At 39.9% G+C, this 19,251-nt stretch overlaps 1 protein-coding gene across 3 annotated transcripts in view; it reads left to right on the top strand.

Annotated features, from left to right (window-relative positions):
* The first annotated feature begins 8,673 nt into the window (after window positions 1-8,673).
* USF3 (upstream transcription factor family member 3) overlaps window positions 8,674-19,251 on the top strand; it is a 47,608-nt gene continuing 37,030 nt past the window's right edge. For 2 of the 3 annotated variants that reach the window (XM_060098949.1, XM_060098950.1), the window contains exon 1: window positions 8,674-8,925. The gene's annotated coding sequence lies outside the window, so the exon portion shown is untranslated. Of the gene's footprint in view, window positions 8,926-15,151; window positions 15,212-19,251 lie in introns of those variants that run through there. The other variant, XM_060098951.1, reaches the window with a different exon arrangement.

Below are 19,251 nucleotides of genomic sequence, written 5' to 3'. Positions count from 1 at the left end.
AGTTGCTCCGTGGTATGTAGGATCTTCCCAGACCAGGGCTCGAACCCGTGTCCCCTGCATTGGCAGGTGGATTGTTAACCACTGAGCCACCAGGGAAGCCCACTCCTACAATTTTAACTGCAACTACCATATACTAAAAGCTTCCCCTTCTCTTGCAAAACCCTCTTTTCCTACATAAAATTGTCTAGTGTCTCTTCACTCCAAATTGAAATCCAGCTAGTAATATGTAACCTGGGACAAATTTAGAGCATGGTTCCTGGATTATTGCCAGTCCTTAAAGTTATTTTTTTTTAAAAATGTTCTTGTAACTTGTGGGACTTAGTACAGAGATAAGGTCAAAGAACGTACCCACAATGGTTCAGGCACTGATGATACAACAGTGAAAAAGATAGGCATAGACCAGCCCTGGTGATCTTAACAGGGAACAAACATTACATTATTTCAATTGCCATGAGGTACTGTGTTGGAGTGGTAGGTGTAATACATTTTACAGAATTTTGGAGAAAACATTTCAGTCAATTTTTACTTTGGTTCTCAATACAAAATGAATAATTGTTAATGTTTTTATACCTAAGAGTGGGGGGAAAAAGAGAGATGAATGATCATTGTAAAACTTTGGAATTGAAAAGCCCAAGTTATCTCAACATTTCAATACAGAACCAACTAAGTTTAATAAAAGCTAGACACAAGTATCAGGAGCATACTGTCAGCACTCACCAGCTAGATAATGGGAAACTAACCCATTCACAGTGATCACAGAGGAGAGAGATTAACTTAGTAAAAGCTATAGTTTATACAAAATATGAAGTTCCTTTGAAACTGAATGAATTAATGGAAGAGATAAAGTGGTGATATACCACATTCGTGGATGTGAAGAATATAAAATGCCTGTAAAAATGTCTGAAAGAGTGAAGTTTTAAAAAATTCTAATAGGCATATCCTCCAGGGAAGTTACAAAAACCATAAAGTTTTAAAAATATGGTCAGATTTAACAGTTACAAATAAGTGTATTAGAAAGGGGACTGCAAAATTTTGCATTAACACAGTTTTTCTGTCTAAAGAGCTCATACCTAAGAAAAACATTGAGATCTTTTGATGGTGAAAGGACATAATTCACAAAGGAAATACAATTAATGGAAAAGGAAACTAATAAGGCAGCTTACAAAAGTATGGCCTTATTTTTGCCTAAATGATGAGAATTTGAAAATACGTGCATCCTCACGGCCTAACCCCACTGTCTGGCACTGAATTCATTCATTACTATAACACTGAAAGATTACCATGTGGCAAGCACTTTGATTGATGCTCTCACTGAATTCACACAACAGTCTTTTGTGGTAAGAACTTTCATTAGCTCCATTTTACCGTTTCAGAAACAGGCTTAGAGAAGGTAACTTTCTCAAGGTCACAGTTAAGGGGCTGAGCTGTATAATCTCACAATAAACATGATAAAATATGATATCTCAGTATTACCCAGCTTTTAAAAACTAACAATATGATTAAAGTGGAAGAAGGCAAGGTATAAAATGTACACAACAAAGAATAGATGAGACAAATAGAAAACAAATGGCAAGATGGAAACTTCGAATACAACCATATTGATCCTAACATTGAATGTAAATAGTCTAAACACACCAATTAAAAGGTGGAGATTTTTCATACTGAATTAAACCAAACAACATGCTACCTATAAGAAACCCACTTTAAATACAAGTGAACCAGAAGAGGGGTGGAAAAGATACACCATGTAAACACAAATGAAAGGGAAGTTGGTGTGGCTAAATTAATACCACAGTAGATTTTGGAACAAAATATATTTCCAGGGATAAAAGAGGGATATTTACGATAAAGGAATCCACCAAGAGAATATAATCTTAAATGAATATGAACCTGATAATAAGAGAAAACTGACAAGAGAAATAGACAAATCTGTTATAGAGATTTTGAACTCTTGGTAAGTATGTCACAATATATTAAAGAGGACTGATACTATGCAAACCACATCCTTTAACCACACCAGAACTAAACAAGAAATCAGTAAATCTGGAAAATCCCCCAAATATTTGGAAATTAAACAACATTCTTCTAAATACTCATGTGTCTAAAAAGAAATTGCAAGTTAGAAAAAAATTGAATAGAAGGAAACTGAAAATATGTCAAAGCTGTAGGGTTAAATGCTTAAAAGAATTTATAGCATTAAATGTGTATATGAGATCTTTTTTTCTTCCTTGAAGTATAGTTGATTTAGAATATTGTGTTTTAGGTGCACAGCAAAGTAATTCAGTTATTTATTTCAGATTATTTTCTATTATAGTTTATTACAAGATATTGAATCTAGTTACCTGTGCTGTACGGTAAATCTTTGTTGCTTGTATATGAAATCTTGAATCAAAGATCTAAGATTTTACCTTAAGAAACTAGAAAAAGAGCCAATTAAACCTAAAGTAGGCTGAAGGAAGGAAATAATAAAGAGCAGAAAGCCATCAAATTGAAAACAGTAAGAGTAGGAAAATTAAATGAAACTAAAAGCTACTTCTTCGAAAAACTAAAATTGATAGACCTCTCCTCTAGCCAGACTGACGACTCCCCCCAACCCCCTACACAGAAGACACAGATTACCAACATCAGCAAAGAAAGAGAGGACATCACTATAGAACTTACAATAAAAAGATAAGGAATATTGCAAACCACTTTATTCAACAAATTCAACAAATAACATGGACAAATTTTTTGAAAGACACAAGTCACTCAGGTCACCCAAAAAGAAATAGAGTTTGGCAGTTCTTCAAAAGGTTGAACATATGACTCAGCACACTCTTAGGTATGTAAGTATATAATTGCAAGAGAAATTAAAACGTCCACGCAAAAACTTGTACATGAGTGTTCATAGCAGTGTTATTCATCGTTAGCCAAAGAGTTGATGCAACCCAAATGTTCATTAACTGATGAATGGATAAATAAAATGTTTCATATGTGTATAATGGAATATTATTGAACCATAATGGGTGAATTGTAACGTATGTGAATTATATCTCAATAAAGCTGATACCAAAAGAAAAAAGTCAAATATTAGAAAAAAATAAAGAATAGGTAACTTGAATAGCCTTATATGTATGAAAGAAATTGAATTTGTAGTCAAAATTCTTCCTGCAAAGAAATTTTCAGGCCTAAATGGCTTCCCTTGTGAATTCTAAAAAATATTTAAGGAAGAAATAATACCAATTATACATTCTTTCAGAAATAGTAGAAAAAAGAATATTGCCTAACTCATGTTATGAGAACAGCATTCTACAAGTACCAAAACCAGACAAAGACATTACAAGAAAACAGTAGACCAATATCCCTAATGATTATCTCAGTAGATGCAGAAAAATTCAGTACTCATTCATGATAAAAACTTTCAATGACAAAGGAATAAAAAGAAAATTAACTTGGAAAGGGTATCTGTAAAAACCGTACAGCTGCCATCATACTTAATAGTGAAAAACTGGATGCTTTATATGTAAGATTGTGAAAAAGGCAAGGATGACTGCTCCCACCACTTCTATACAATATTGCCCTGGAAGCCCTAGCCAGTCCAGTAAGACAAGAAAAATAAATAATAAGCCTGTAGGTAGATTGGATAGAAAGAAAGAAAATTGTCTTTATTTGCAGATAATATGATGTAGTAGAAAATGCTAAGATAACTTTAAAAAAAAAACAACTAGGACTAATACATGAATGTAACAAGTCCACAATATACAAATATCAATCGTATATCCAGCTATTAAAATTAGAAATTTAATAACATTTACAATAGCATAAACGTGATATTTAGAGATAAATTTAGCAAAATATATGCAAGACCTGTATACATAAAGCTATAAAATACTCCTCAGAGGAAAATTTAAAAGACCCAAATAAATGGAGAGAGAGAACACATTCATGAATCCAAAGGCTCAATATTAAGTTGTAATATCTTCCCAAATTGAATTATAAATCCCACTCAAAATTTTAGCAGGCTTTTTTTTTTCTTCTTCTTAACTTCACAAGCTTAGGTCTATATGGAAATGCGAAAGACCTAGAATAGTTAAGACAATTTTTTAAAGAACAAGAAAATTGGAGGACTTACATACACTACCTGACTTCAAGACTTATAAAGCTGCAGTGAATTAAAAAAAAAAAAAAGCTGCAGTGATTAAAACAGTGTGGTATTGGTGTCAAGATCAACAAATAAATCAATGGAACAGAATAGAGTCCAGAAATAACAACCACACATATATGGTCAACTGATTTTTGCCCAAGGTACAAATACATCTCAGTGGAAGAAGGATGGTCTTTACAGTTGGTGCTTGAGTACTTACCTGGTGGTCCAGTGGTTAGGACTCCATGTTTCCATTGCAGGGGGCATGGGTTGTGTTCAATACCTGGTTGGGGAAGTTCCACATGCTGTGCTGTGCAGCCAGAAAGAAAAACAAACAAACAAAAAAACCACAATTGGTGCTTGAAAAACTGGACTTCCCAATACAAAAGAATTTTTCATCCATAGTTCTGTGATATACAGCAATTAATTTGAAATGCACCGTGGATCTAAATATGACATGAAACTATAATACTTCTAGAAGAAAAATAGAAAAATCTGTGTGACTTTGTGTTAGTCAAAGATTTCTTAGATATCACCCCATAAGCATAATTCATAAAAGCCATAATTGAATAAATTGGACTTAAAATTAAGAACAACTATTTGAAAAACACAGGAGAATGAAAAGACAACCCAGAACTGGGAGAATATATTGTATATCACACATCTGATAACGGCTATGTAGCCAAAATCCATAAAGGACTCTTAAAACTCCATAAATAACAAATGACCCAATAAAAATGGGCAAAAGCTTTAAACAGAACTTCATAAAAGATATACAAATGGCTAATAAGTACATGAAAAATGCTCAGTATCACTAGTCATTATGGAAATGCAAATTAAGGTCACAAGGAAATACCTCTACACCTATTAGAATGACTAAAATTTTAAAAGATTGACCATATTAAGTGTTGATAAGGCTATGGTACAATTCAGATCCTCAGAGTCTACTAGTGAGAATATAAAATAGTATAACAACTTTGGGAAACAATATGGCAGTTTTTTTAAAAAGGTACACTTAGCATCTGACTCAGCCATTCCACTGGATATTTACCAAATTGTTACCCAAGGAAAATGAAAGCAAATGTCCGTGCAAAAATTTATACACAAATGTTCTAGCATCTTTATTTGTAATAGTCAAAAATTGCAAACAATCTAACTGTCCACCAACGTGAATATATATGATATATCCATATGATGGAATACTACTTAGCAACGAAAGCTAATGAATTATTGATACACACAACAAAGTGGATGAACCTCTCCCCCCCCATGCTGAATGAAAGAAGATAGACAAAAAAAAAAAAAAAGTATAAACAAAGATTCCATTTATATACAATTCTAGAAAATGAAACGAATGTATAGTGACAGAAAGCAGTGGTTGCCCGGAGAACAGGATGAGGGCAAGAGGAAGGAGTGAATAAGGAGGATGAGGACAACTGAGGGCAGGCTAGATATGTTCATTTTTTATTGTGGAGATGGTTTCACAGGTGCTTACAAACTTCAAAACCTGCCATGTTGTACATTTTAAATATGTTCAGTTTATTGAAGATTCCTTAAGAAAGTGATCTTGGTTTTGTCCCCCTCCCCCCCAGGATACAGACTAGGTGAAAATATTTGCACAACGTATATCTGAGAAAGAACTTTTATCCAGAGGGTACAAAGAGCTTTTACAACTCAATAACTAGACAAGCATCCTGCTTTTAAAATGGGCTGAAGATTTGAACACTTTACCAAAGAAGATGTGTATCTGTCCAATAAACATGGAACATATGCTCAACATCAGTAGTAATTAGTGAAGTGCAAATTAAAATCACGAGAGACCACTTCACACTCACCATAGGGCTACAATGAAAAGGACTGACCATATCAAGGGCTGGCGATGTGGAGTACCTGGAATCCGCATATATTGCTGTTGACAATGCGAAATACTACAACCATCCGGGCAAACAATTGACCATTCGCTTGTACCGCTGCCATTCATCTCCGAAAGCTTCTAAAAAGAACACGCAAGCTTGGAGCCTCTCTAGCCCTCCACGCATCTGGGGATAGGGGCCCAGCGTGAGCCCCCGCGGGCCTGGCATCCTGCGACGCGGGGCGCCCGGGGGTTGGGTAGAAGAAGGGCGCGCGCACCCCCATTCTCGTGTCCCACCTGGTTCCGCACGCAGGGGTCCCCCGCGAGGAGGCACACTCTGCGCGGCCCCCTCCTCTGGGAGCAGGGAGGTGTTGGGTAGAGCAGAGCCCAGAGAGCCCCTCCGTCCCCTAGTCTTTCATCCCCAGGAACAGGAAAAAAGAGGTGTCAGGAAATGAAACTGGGGAGGCAAGCAAGGGGCTTGTAAGTCATGCAGAGAGTCTTTTAGAGCCACTGAAGTATCTTAAGTACGTGGGTGAAAATCAGATTTACTCCAGCGGTGTGAAAAATGGATTTGGCCTAGAGGCAGGGAGACCAGTTTCACTTGGCCACCATATTTTATTATCAGTGTAGGCACTAAAAGCACATGTCAGCCGGGAATTGGACTGGTGCGATATTCTGATGTCATCCTCTCATCTAGAGCCGTAAACCAACGTTGAATAGGCAAAGTCAACGAAGAGATCTATGATTGGGACTTGGGCTTCAGTCAGGAATGAGGATTAAATTAAAAAGCGAACATTCAGACCTTTCTGTTGTTGTTGTTGTTTTTAATTTTTTATTGAAGTATGGCTGATTTATGTTTCAGGGGTACAGCAAAGTGATTAAGATCCTTTTCCATTATAGGTTATTACAAGATATTGAATATGGTTCCCTGTAGTATACAGTAGGTCCTCGTTGTTTTTTATATAGTTTGTATCTGTTAATCCCAAATTCCCAATTTACCACCCCCACCTTTTACCAAATAGAAATTTAACATTTCTCGGGTATTCATGTATGTTTTCAATGGTGGTCCAAAGAAACTCTTAACAACTGTTTTCTGAACTGTCAGAACTATTTGTGTTATTTTACTTTAGGCTTGATGCATTGCACTTGCTTAGAAAATCATACATACCCGAGATACGATGTTTATTAACCAGAATAATCTTTAACAAGAATACCTTATATTCTGGTCACAATGGAAATTACTTCCTACAGCTGGACATACTAACTAATACTATACAATTTCAGGCGCTATATTAGCATTACTATTAGGCTCTGAATCCTAGGGTCTTTCTTATCTGCAGCTTTGATTTGGGTATGCTAAATGAATTCAGAGGCTAGAACTTTATATGCTGAGATGCAAGAGTTAAAGAATATTTCCAGGCTGTTTATCATGCCATAGTTTACAAGTAACACTAAAGGCCTTCTGTTTCATCATAGCTTTTAAACTGCTGTACAAACATAAGGTGTGGTTACTGTTTAACTGTACACCTTTTCCCAATACGAGGTCAGCTTCCTCTGTACACAGGCTCAAGTAATTCCCACTATGCCATGTCCTGTGTGCACCTTCTGGAAGTTGCCTGGTTTAGCCCCTGGACATGTAAGGTCTGGGACATTTCCGAACTTGGTGGTGGAAGCGCTTGGAAATCTTTCACCACCACTAGGTGGAGGACACCTGTTTCAGGGGAGGAGGGGTTATGAAATAGGAAGTAAAACCAGGAGAAGGGAGTTGTGACCACGGTTCCAGGGCCCCAAATCCATCTTGGAATTAGTGGACCCTCAGGTCTCCATGCCATCACCCGCGGCTCTGTACCTCCCAGATCTAGGTCTATAAGAACCCAAGCTTGAAGTTCCACATCCCATCCCCGAATGTCACATATTCGCTTCCCCCAGCTAGGAGGCCCCCAGGACATTTCTGAACACTTGTCATCTCCAGTTCGCAGGAATCCGCCTTTGTGGCTAATGAAAAATGACAGATGACCACAGCCAACAAATTTGAGCAGCGTCAGGTCGGCAACGATCTTCCAGTGAAATGGCAGCCGGAGACGTCTGCATTCTCTTTTTTCTTCCCCACCTCCTGTGTTACAGAGGCATTATCCCGCCTTCCTGCCCTCTAGGCTAAGAGGATCTCTCTAATCGTTTCTGAGAGCCTTCCGTGCCCTCCTCCTTTCCAGTTTTTCCACTTCCAAACTCCTACCGAAGACGTGTAAAGCAGAACAGAGACCATGATACAAAGAAGTTTCTTAAAACACCTCCTTTTCTAGGTTCTCAAGGCGTCCCCTTTAAGGAACCAGGCCCACCTCTTTCCCATTCACCTACTGGCTTTCCGTCCTGCCCATCACTCTACCTTTAAGAATATTTCCTGTTCCTTCAACCCAACTTGCACACCTCCGCCCCCCGGCCCTCCTCATTGGGCCGCCAGAGGCCCGTTCACTCTTCACTTTTCCCTCCACCTCCTCCCGCCCTCTAGCAGAGCGCAACGGCGTCTCGGGTTCTGATCGGCTACCACTGCAGTCTCCCCGGGGTCGGATTGGTGCCGTGAGTGGCAGAGGCGGGACCGCGGTGCACCCAGGATAGGCTGTTCGCGAGCCGAGCGGCGGCCGCGGGAGGGGCGGGAGGAGGGGTGGGAAGGGGCGGGGGGAGGGGGGCTGGGAAAGTTGAGGCCGTGCTGCCGCCGGGTCTCCGGCCTTGAAGGCTCGGGCTCGCAGCTGCGGCAGTGGCCGCAGGAAGAGGCGGCGGGGGCGGGGGGAGAGGAGGGCCTGGGCCCGCGCTCCCCCAGCCCCAGAGGAGCAAGCGGCGGCCGCAGACTGAGAGATTCGCCCGGGTGGTCGGACAACCCTGTGGAACCCGCTTGGGATCATGACCCAGGCTGGGGTCGCCGCCGCCGCCGCGGCCGAGCCCACGCAGCCCCGGGGTGAGTGACTGCTGGAGGGGGCCGCTGACAGCCGGGGCGGGGGGCGGGGGCCGGGGCTGCGGGGGCGGCTCCGGGGGGCGGCTCCGGGCTCTGCTCCACCCACCCCTTCCCCGCTCCCGGAGGCAAGGGCTGCTCAAAGTGTGTCTTCTTCCTGGGGACCCCTGCGTGCGGAGCCTAGTGGGGCACGAGCGCCGAAGGTGCGCGCACCCCTCTTCTCCCCGACCTCCCGGCACCCCGCGTCCCCTGGTGCCAGGCCCGTGGGGGGCTCGCGCTGCGTCCCGACCCCCGACATGCGCGCGGGGCGAGAAGGGCTCCACGCTGCCCCGGGTGCATAAAGAGCTGGGCATTCAGGTTCATACCGGATGGCCTTTGCCCGCCTCCTTCACCTTTTCCTGTTTCCTTCATTCCCTCTTCTTTCCTTGCCCTCCGAGTTTCCTTCGGACCCACTGGTCAGACTCCTGTGACTTGCTTTTTAACTCTGACACCTGTGTCGGAGAGTTAGGCTTGCGTCTTCTTTTTAGAAGCCTTTCATTTCCTTTCTGAATAGGAACGATTCTCCCATACCCGCTGTCCCCTTCCCCCTCCCCCCACTGCGGTTACAGTGGGATACGGTCCTTCTAATTTATTAACTTTATCTGGAGATAAGAGAATGCATAAACCTATATGTGGGATCCCAGATAATGACTTCCAGCTTACGTTCTCATGCTGTTTTTACTATTAAGTAGATATATTGACCTAACATCACACAAAACTAGACAGTTGTGGCTAACTTAAGTTTGCGGAAAAAAGACAGTTGCTTACTTATCAAAGTACAGATTTCTTGAATAAACCCTTCCGCAAGTAACATAGATTCTGAAGCATATTTGTACCTTTGCTTTTTCTTAAAAAGCAATCAAGCAAACAAGCAAACCTGCTTTTTGAAGGATCAACAGGCTGTCATGCACTCTAATCACTTTGATGACTTTTTCCTCCTACACAGGACGCGTGTTTAATGTAGTACAGAGTTGCTGTATGGGATACATTTGGTGTTTCCCTTTATTTGTGAAGTACTTTAAAAGTAATTGTTACAAAATAAGCAAAATACTTTGTAATCATTGCACTAATGAAACCAGGAACAGTATCCTGTCTCAGGAACAGTGTAAAGAAGAACTTAATCTCACGTTTTGCTCTAATCTAAGCAGTATGACTTTTTTATACATAGGTATTACATTCTCTCTATATTTAAAAAAGAAGTTTTATAAAATCCAGACATGCATGCAGCCTAGAACATTCTTTGGAATAAAAGCACCTCATTGCAGGGCTTCAGGGGAGCATAGGATTGAAATGCTATAAATAAAATTCCATAGAATTTTAAATTTTAAATTTTAAATAAAATTTCATGGAAATAAAATTCTAAAGTTGCAGACTGTGCAGTCAGTGAAATAGGCAGGTAAGAGAAATTGATCTGCTGTTTTCCTATTTTCAGACCTTAGCATTGTCAACAAGGGAAAAGAAACATAAGAAAACTGAGAATGTTTAACTCAAGTTAGGAGATAGGCTTCAACAGGCAATCAGCTCAAAATTGTTGCTTATAAACAGAGACTGAATCAAGCTTGGGTCTTAACCATATCTTTCATGTCTTACCTTTTCATCCTCTAACCCAGTTGTTCTCAGTCTGGACTATACAGTAGAATCATCTTATGTACTTTTACATTTTAATGCCCAGACTGCTAGCTCCAGAGAGTCTCTTACTTTTGATGTGGGGTTAACCTCAGCTGTAGGTGTAGTTTTTAAAGCTCCCCAGGTGTTTCTATTCAGCAGTCAGGGTTGAGAACTACTATGTGTCTAGAACAGTGTCCAATCTACTAGGCTTGCCTTCTAGGCTCTTCTAAATTAGGCCTTCACTCATGTGTCCAGCTTTCCCCCCACTACTTCCCAACATGAGCCGCCTTGTGGTCCCACAGATATGCAGTTCAGATCCCTGCTTTTGTTAATGACATTGGTCTTTCTTAGCATATGGATGCCCCTCCCTGTGCGCCCTCTCCCCAGTGACAACAGTTCTAACCCTAAACTTTAATGAAGGTTTTCCTGGACAGCCCTTTCTCTTTAGTGACTGGCTCCCTTTGAACTTTTAATCCACATATTGTTTAAAAGACTCCCTTTGTGGTTACATCATGTGGTGGCTTAACTTTCTTTTTCTTTAATAAATTTATTTATAACTTCTTTTGTATATGTGTTTCATTATTCTCAAACTTAACAGCAAGGAGTATTTTATTTTTCGCTCTTCTACAACAGTTTGCTGTGAGTTGGATTGATTTGCTTTGAAACCTCCCCACTCTGCCTGCAACCATAATTTCAGGTTTGATTCCATCCCAGATGTTTCTGTCGTCGTAGCTTCCTCACACCTTAACTCACATTGAATTCATATATGGATGTCAGTTTCTTCCATGTATTTTCCTGACTTCTTCAGTAGGTTGATTATTTTCTGTGGCCCCATAACAGCTTGTACTTATTTCTGTGTTAACACTAATCACATTGCCGTTGAGTATGTGTTTATCCACCTTCTCCATGAGCTTGCTACCCCTAGAGCATCCACATTGAGAGCTCCAGGAGGTACGATTCATATTCTTAAATACCATTGCAGCCTGTGGAGCTAGAACCCTGTGAACATAGCAACTGTGTTCTCTTCATCTTTGTACTTCTGGGACCTAAAATAGCACTTATTAGTAGGCACTCAAAGAATGTTTGTGAAATGAGTAAATGACTGTTGTGTTATGTATTATGCAAAGATAACCATATACATCTTTAGCATAGGTTGATTTGGCATTAACTGATTTCACTATTAAATATTTTTATGTCCTAGACTCCTATTATGGATTTATTAAGGATTAGTGGAATTTAAGTAATTATGGTTATGATAGATCGCTTAAACATGTAATCATCCTTCCAATATGTATGGAAATATATGCCTTGAGTCTTTTATTCTGAGCTCTGGAAGTCGACTCTTGTTATCTGTAAAATATTTGTGGAACTCTAAGAGAAAAGCTGTTAACTGTCCAATTAGATAATTTTTCTTTTTCTCATTAAATTTTCCATATGGGTACAATTGCACTACTTCAGAAGTCCAGATCTTTTAATTAGATCAGTAGGGCATAATAAGTTGCTCCTATTAATGTGCTAATATCCTGTTTTTAATTCAGTTCGTCAAGTATTTATTGAGTGCTTACCATGTGTCCAATACTCTTAGGTGCTAAAGAGAATACAGAAGTAGTAAATGGTGTGGACTGAGCTCTCAAGAAGTTTTTAGACTTATTGGGAGGATTGGAGAGCATCATATCAAATAAGGGACTGAACACAACATTCATTAGCTAATTTAAACGTAAGTACTCAAAATTGATGATGCAGTCATTAATACCATGTAAAATTAAGAAAGACCAGATATTCCTTCAATAGACATTTATTACTCCCATACTGAATACTACTTGTTGACCATACAAATATGGAAGTTGTGGTGTCTACCATTTAGAAGCTTACGGTCTAGTGGGAATGGCCAATAAGCATATAGAGTGTATTTCCTGTTAAGATACTGTGGAGTATGTATTATGTCAGGATGTCTGGGACTAACCTCTAGGGATCAGAGAAAGTTTCAAAGAGAATAATTAGGAGTTCCCAGTTGGAAAGTTGATATGAGCATTCCAAACAAAGTGATAGGTGCAGAGGCATGGAAATGAGAGAGGGCATTTCTTGATTAAGGAGCTACAAGTAGATTGTCATGGTAGAAAGTGGTATGTTAAAGAGCATGGACGTTGGGGTCAGACGTGTGAAGTCAGACATGCAAACTTTTATTCGTGAGGGGTCTGAGCCCTGGCAGACCTTGTCTGTGTAATGTAGCAGCAGTATGGTAATTTTGCTGCTAGTATTAGTAAATAGAGGTGCCCCAGGGTTCTCCCAGTTCCCACCTATGCTCCTTGTGACTTCCCTTTTGTCTATTACCTGGCTGCATGAGGAGCCCCAGACAGCCTTCCCTCCAAATTAGTGAAGCCATTATTGGGTCCCTTGGCAAAAGCAGTCTCCCCTTAGCTACTATAATTTCTTAAACAGCAGAAGCCTATAGTGAAGGTGACAGGGAGAAGAAATTTGTAGTGTAACCATGAGAGGTACCACTTCTACCTCTACTCCACTTGCAGGATTAATTTCTCTTTGGTTAGAGCAGCAGAAATTGTCTTTGGCTAACTTAAGCAAAAAAGGGGGATTTATGGATAGATACTGGTAAGTTCATGGAAGTGAAGGAATGTAGAACAATGAAGCCTTGGGAAGACCAGAGAAAGCAGCTTCTAGGATCACATGGGTCTGTGGGGCTAACTCAGCCTCAGCCAGTTCTCCTCTTTGTGCACCGAGTCTTGTTGGTCAGCCCTGTGCCCACCCCAGAGGTGAGCCCATGTTTGATAGTCATATCAGACCTCAGGAATCAGACAGAGAAGCTGTCCAAAGGAAGAGCGACGTGGTATTGCCAGAAGGCCAAAAACAAGATATTTCCTACAGAGTTCATAGGATCTGTCAGTGTGGAGATCTTGATGTGTGAGCTTGATGTAAACAGTTTTAGGAATAAAAGCCATGTAACAGGGAGTTGAAGAGTGAATGGGAAGTGAGGAAGAAAGGACAGTGAGTATAAACTACTTGTTCAGGGAGCCTGATGGTGGGAAGGGAGAAGAGAATAGGAACGTCTAGAATCTGTGGCAAGTTCAGAAAAGGGAAAAAAAATTTTTTAATCTTTTAAATAGGAAAAAAATGAATAATATATTTTGATGTATAAGCACTAATAGGGAAGGAGAGATTAATAATATATGAGAGAAAGGATATATTTTTGTAACAAAATTGCTAAGAAGTGGCAGTGAGAGAGTCCAGAACAAAGGTAGAAGGTTTAGTGTTAGCTGGAAATATTAGGGAAGGTTTTTTTTTTTTTTTTTTTTGCGGTATGCGGGCCTCTCACTGTTGTGGCCTCCCCCGTTGCGGAGCACAGGCTCCGGACGCGCAGGCTCCGGACGCGCAGGCTCAGCGGCCATGGCTCACGGGCCCAGCCGCTCCGCGGCATATGGGATCCTCCCAGACCGGGGCACGAACCCGTATCCCCTGCATCGGCAGGCGGACTCTCAACCACTTGCGCCACCAGGGAGGCCCTAGGGAAGGTTTTATAGAAGAGGACATATTTGCACTGGGCTTTTTTTTTTTTTTTTTTTTTGCACTGGGCTTTAAAGAGTTAATAGGATTTGGATAAGCAGAGCAAAGTGGAAAGGTTGTGTCAGTGGGAAAATAGCATAGATTTAGCAAAAAATAAACTAGCTGATAAGGAGCACAGGAAAACATCTGTCTGAATTGGGGAGGAGGGAAGAGTAGATGATGTGATCAGCTATATAACCCTGCTCCTCTGTGTGTTGTACTAGGTAGAAATGGATGAGTGAGCCCTGCAATAAAGAAGTCAGTGTGAGGTAGAGTCATGAAAGGTAGGACCCAAGAGTTTGGATTTGATACAGTAGATGTTGGAAACTGGTACTGTAGATTCTGGAGCAGGACAGGCATGTGATGGGATACAGTGCAATGGAAAGATGAATGAGACATTGGAGTATAAAACCATTGAAAAATAGGGAAGAGACTGGGAGCAAAAAAGAGCCAGACCTGTGTAAAATGGGGACTCATCTAAGGTGGTAGTAACAAACATGAGAAGAACATTGTGAAACAAATTAATAGGATTCGGTGAGAAGATCTGAAGGTCACTTTTGAGTTTAAAGCCATGTTAAAATTTTGGTGTCGTTGATAAAATGGAGAAATTGGAAATAGGTCTCTTAAGAGGCAAGGCCATTTGACATGTTGCAAACAGACTGTTGTTTACTGGTTTTGAAATGAATTGCTCTGAAGAGAGCTTTGCCTAACCAAAGATTTGGAACAAGATCAGTGTTGAAATGTAGCTTTATTGTAGAAAACATAACAGCTTTTACACAGAAACAATTTGAAACTTTGCAGGGAAAAAGCAAATAGAAAAAAGCATTCAGCCTTGGAAGTCAAAGTGAGAGAAAGACAAGGATTCATGTTAGAGAAAGATGATGCATAATTGGAGAGAGGAAGACAGCCTGGGAGAGAGAATTTCAAGAAAAGGTGGAGATCAGCAGCCTCAAATCCTGCAGAGACGAGAAGACCTTTGACCTGGTGAAGAATAGTCCCTGACCTCTAAGGAAGCAGTTTTGGCTAGCAGGAGCAATCAGAAGGCGTACTGCCATGGGGTTTTTAGAAGAGACTGGCCAGTGAAGGAAAGGTGAGACGTTTCGTAGAAAAGGAGGAAAGAAACGGAATGATAGACAGAAAAGGCAGTAAATTCCAGTTTAATATGAGGAAACTCTGTATTTTGGAAACAAGAGAGAAATGGTTAAGGAGGGAATATAGTACTAAAGAGGAAAGAATCAAGGATAGAATCTCTCTCCACAGGTGGTGGAATTAGCTTTAGGTTGTTCTGGTAGCCTGAAAGGACAGATGTATAGACAGAGGTCTGTTACCATAAATGTAGGATCCAGTTAAGGAACGTGAACCAGATGACCTTCATCTTCCCAGTGAATTCGGGGGGAAATGGAAGAAAGGCAAGTAAAGTGTCTTTAGCTCTTGCTACATACCAGACACTTCGCTTGATCCATTAAACGTATTATCATGTAAACTCCTAAGAGTTCTTTGAGGGGTTGGTGATAATCTCCCAATTTTTTTTCCCCCCTGGTACGCGGGCCTCTCACTGCTGTGGCCTCTCCCGTTGCGGAGCACAGGCTCCGGACGCGCAGGCTCAGCGGCCATGGCTCACGGGCCCAGCCGCTCCGCGGCATGTGGGATCTTCCCGGACCGGGACACGAACCCGTGTCCCTTGCATCGGCAGGCGGACTCTCAACCACCGCGCCACCAGGGAAGCCCTAATCTCCCAATTTTAAATGTGAGGATGCTAAGACTTCCAGGAATACTTACTTTTAAAACCAAATAGCTAGTAAATGTCAACTTTGAGATTTGATCCTCTGATATCAAAGGCTAGTCTCATTCCACTCTACCATTCATTCATTAATGTGAGGTGAAGAATATGGGGAACTTGAGAGAATCTGTATTACTGATTACAGTGGCCGTGCCTCAGAGTCACTTGAGGAACTTTAAAAAGCTCCTGCACCTTACTGATTACCCACTATATTAGTCAGGCTTCTCCAGAGAAACAATAGGATATATGTCACAAGATGAGTCTGGAGCATCTTACAGTGCCAAAAAGTGAGAAAGTACTAACAAGTGTTAATAGGAAATTTGAGGAGGACAGTTGGTGGAGAAGACTACTACTTTTACAACTTAAATCCTTCAGAATGATTGGAGTAGTTTAATATAAGGGTGTTTTATTTGTATAATGAAAAAATCCAGTTAAATAACAAGAATAAGAAAATGGGAGAATAAGGACACATCCTTATTAGTGTTGAAAAGCTGGGAAAGGTGTCATCTAAAGATGAAAAACATTGAGGACTTTAGGAGAAATGAAAAGCATATAGGAGCAGGTTGATGACAAACCTTATAGCATTGAGAAATCTGCAACCTGATACAGGCTTAAAGCAGAAACACTAGAAAAGTGAGTTTTGCCAACACAATTGTGGAAAACCCCAATTCTCAGAGACTTTGAAAAATTGAGGTTGGTTATCTTAGTCCATTTTGGTTGTTATAACAAAATACCATAGACTGGGTGGCTTATAAACAGCTGAAATTTATTTCTCACAGTTCTGGAGGCTGGGAGTCCAGATCAGGGTGCCAGCATGGTTGGATTCTGGTGAAGGCCTTCTTCTGAGTTAGGCCTTCTTCTAAATAAAAAACGGCCTACTTCTTGCTGCATCCTCACAAGGTGGAAGGGGCAAGTGACTTCTCTGGGCCTTGTTTTATAAGGGCACCAATCCCATTCATGAGGGCTCTGCCCTCATGACCTAATCATCTCCTAAAGGTCCCACCTCTTAATACTGTCACCTTAGGGATTAGGATTTCAGCATATGAATTTGGGGGAGTGGAATGCAAATATTCAGATGATAACAATGGTCAAAAGGTAATTAGTTACTGGATTTTAGAACAACTGTACTAGGCCTAATTAGAATAGCTAATTACAGTGTTTACTCTCGGGCTAAGCTACTAGAACTTATTTATATAAATTGGGTGTATCTCCATCTTGGGCTTGAGGGCCAGAGAGAGAATCAGGGTTATACCTCAGAGAACTTCTAATTGCCCCTGTGACTGTAGGGCTCCTTCCTTCAGAAGTTACCCATCTAGCTGCTCCTCTCCATCTCTGCATGATACTCTGGAGAGCCAGCACTCTCATAATCAGCATACACTTGCATGATGGGGAGAAGAGTGATATTCACATATATTAAAGCAGTGGTTGTTAGTGGTGCATGCCCATTAAAAGCACCTAGGGAGCTTTTCTTTCTTTCTTTTTTTTTTTTTAAAGATGATTTCTACAGTGCATCCAGAGTTGAGAACCACTGTGCTGGGGAAACCAACTTTAGCTATCAGTTCTATTAACTAAGACTAACTAAATATTTAAGGAAAATCAAGAGGGTGAAAGAGGGATACCAAGCTGAACAAACAGAGGAATTGATTTTTGAGAAAACAAATTGAATATAATAGATAAAAGATAATATTTGTTATTCAAAAAAATCCTGAAAGGTTTTAGGGGATATAATTTCCATAAAATAACAATGGGGTTCTATGAAAAAGAACAAGACAGTTTTTGGAAATTGAAAACATGTTTTCTGAAATAAAAACTTTAATAGGCTGAATAGCAGTATGGTTGTAATAGATGACTGAATTAATGAACTAGAAGATCAGACCAAGGAGTTCTTCCAAAATGTGGTACAAAAGAACAAAGAAGGAAACTATGAGCTGTTGGACATGACATATATATCTAGGAGGAGAACTAATATTCTAGAACTAAAATTCTGTACAATTTCAGTAAGTCTTTGGCAGAGGGGAGATGGTGGGCATTTGGTGGGTAAGAATTAGAGTGTGTTAAAACTTCTGTAGTGGTAGAAGAGGAGACCATAGATACTGTTTTTAATAGGAAGAAAATTTGTTTAAATTTAATATTAGTATATCTTAAGTTATTGATATGTGATTACTTTTCTGTCAGCTTTATCCTCTCAGCTTTGCTTTTCTTTGTGTGTCAGTTTCATCCTCAGACTGGCTTCCCTCTTTTGCAAGATGTCTGCAAGTTCAGTATTTAGAATTACCTGCTTTCTCTTTAAATTGGAGAGAGAAAGGGCACAGCTACCCACATCATCAAAGAAAAGTTCTGAGCTTTGCTTTGATTGGATAGGTCAGAGACCAGTCACTGTTGTCAGAAAAAAAACCATTTGCCAAGACCTGCCAAGGCCTACTACTGAAGCACAAGGGCTGTGCTGGGGATGGGTACATACCTAAGTGAGAATTGGGGAAGTTCATGGAGTGGAGAGGAGAAAATGTCTAACAAATGTCCACTACAGTATGCTTCTTAAAATTGTTAAGTATATTTATGAATAGAATAGATATAGAAGGAAAGAAGATATTGAGGAAAATAAACAAAAAGCCAGCCAAGGAAAAGTAAAAACTTAGTGGAGGAGGGAAGAGAAAAAAAGCAAAATATGACCAAATGTAGCAATAGTTACAATAAATGTGACTGTAATACATTCTCATTTTTTTAAAAAGCTCTTAAATTATGTAGAAACAAATCTCCAGATTTGTGTTATTTTAGACAAATATAAACAAAATAATGCAGAAAGGTTGAAAATAAAATACACACATACATACTCCAGGCAAATGTTGAATGGAAGTAAATGCATAGTAATTTGTTATCAAAATTTAATTCCAGGCAACAAACATTTAATTTAAAATAGTTGATAAAAATTTATACCTAAGGAGCTAAAAATACACACTCTTCTCAAATACTCATATAACACTTAACAAAAATATATCATGTAACAGGGCTACACAGAAAATCTCAAATTCTGAAAATTGAAAACTTTTTATTGCCAGTTGTAATGCAAGGAAATAGTTCTCTCTCTCTCTCTCTGTGAGAACACACACACACACCACACACTCTTAACAAATGTGGAACCAAAAAAGAAGAAATATAACTTCTTGGAAAGTTTACTTTACCTAAGTTTGAAGAGGATATAAAAGTTGAAATTACAAGGAAGAAAAAGTCAAGGTAATAAAAACAAGCAAATCATGGAAAAAAGAAATATAAATGATTTATAATATGTGAAAGGGTATTCAGCTTCATTAGTCCTCGAGATGCAAGTTAAGCAATAATAAGATATTTTGTGT

The sequence above is a fragment of the Mesoplodon densirostris genome, chromosome 5 (genome assembly GCF_025265405.1).
Source record: "Mesoplodon densirostris isolate mMesDen1 chromosome 5, mMesDen1 primary haplotype, whole genome shotgun sequence".
Classification (NCBI taxonomy): Eukaryota; Metazoa; Chordata; class Mammalia; order Artiodactyla; family Ziphiidae; genus Mesoplodon; species Mesoplodon densirostris.
This window is presented reverse-complemented; position numbering and strand designations above follow the sequence as displayed.